The sequence below is a fragment of the Triticum aestivum genome, unplaced genomic scaffold (assembly GCF_018294505.1).
Source record: "Triticum aestivum cultivar Chinese Spring unplaced genomic scaffold, IWGSC CS RefSeq v2.1 scaffold34986, whole genome shotgun sequence".
Lineage (NCBI taxonomy): Eukaryota > Viridiplantae > Streptophyta > Magnoliopsida > Poales > Poaceae > Triticum > Triticum aestivum.
The window spans coordinates 1-1,135 of NW_025285807.1; the positions used below are offsets into that span (position 1 = coordinate 1).

General features: G+C 47.8%; 2 non-coding genes and 1 pseudogene across 2 annotated transcripts; all 3 read left to right on the forward strand.

Annotated features, from left to right (window-relative positions):
• Window positions 1–90, forward strand: LOC123178686 (uncharacterized; annotated as a pseudogene).
• Window positions 91–457: 367 nt separating this feature from the next.
• LOC123178684 (5S ribosomal RNA) lies at window positions 458–576 on the forward strand. Its single transcript, XR_006489774.1, has one exon. It is a non-coding gene; the product is annotated as a 5S ribosomal RNA (ribosomal RNA).
• Window positions 577–930: 354 nt separating this feature from the next.
• LOC123178685 (5S ribosomal RNA) lies at window positions 931–1,049 on the forward strand. Its single transcript, XR_006489775.1, has one exon. It is a non-coding gene; the product is annotated as a 5S ribosomal RNA (ribosomal RNA).
• The last annotated feature ends 86 nt before the right edge of the window (window positions 1,050–1,135 follow it).

Below are 1,135 nucleotides of genomic sequence, written 5' to 3' on the forward strand. Positions count from 1 at the left end.
GGATCCCATCAGAACTCCGAAGTTAAGCGTGCTTGGGCGAGAGTAGTACTAGGATGGGTGACCTCCTGGGAATTCCTCGTGTTGCATTCCTTTTATAATTATTTTTTGCGCCTTGTGACAAACATGTCGCACGTGCGCGATATATATTAATCCCGTTATATTATGTTTGACGTTTGCGATATGTTTAAGCTCGATGCTCATTGCTCGCGCGTCTTGGGGCGGCTTTGTGGCGCGAAGAGCGCGTTCTGAAAGGGGTGGAAAAAACTCGTGTTGCTGCGGTATGGAGGGAGGGGTGGAAACCGTGGAAAACTCGTCTCCGTGATTGAGCGGGAGAGTAAATAGTATAGGACATTATCCATTGTTAGGGAACGGTTGTAATGGTAGTGAGAATGTAGAATCGTCTTTGGAGCGGACCTGGGAGTGGCAAGCATAAGGGACGAAGACGGGGAAACATGTTGGATGCGATCATACCAGCACTAAAGCACCGGATCCCATCAGAACTCCGAAGTTAAGCGTGCTTGGGCGAGAGTAGTACTAGGATGGGTGACCTCCTGGGAAGTCCTCGTGTTGCATTCCTTTTATAATTATTTTTTGCGCCTTGTGACAAACATGTCGCACGTGCGTGATATATATTAATCCCGTTATATTATGTTTGACGTTTGCGATATGTTTAAGCTCGATGCTCATTGGGGCGGCTTTGTGGCGCGAAGAGCGCGTTCTGAAAGGGGTGGAAAAAACTCGTGTTGCTGCGGTATGGAGGGAGGGGTGGAAACCGTGGAAAACTCGTCTCCGTGATTGAGCGGGAGAGTAAGTAGTATAGGACATTATCCATTGTTAGGGAACGGTTGTAATGGTAGTGAGAATGTAGAATCGTCTTTGGAGCGGACCTGGGAGTGGCAAGCATAAGGGACGAAGACGGGGAAACATGTCGGATGCGATCATACCAGCACTAAAGCACCGGATCCCATCAGAACTCCGAAGTTAAGCGTGCTTGGGCGAGAGTAGTACTAGGATGGGTGACCTCCTGGGAAGTCCTCGTGTTGCATTCCTTTTATAATTATTTTTTGCGCCTTGTGACAAACATGTCGCACGTGCGCGATATATATTAATCCCGTTATATTATGTTTGACGTTTG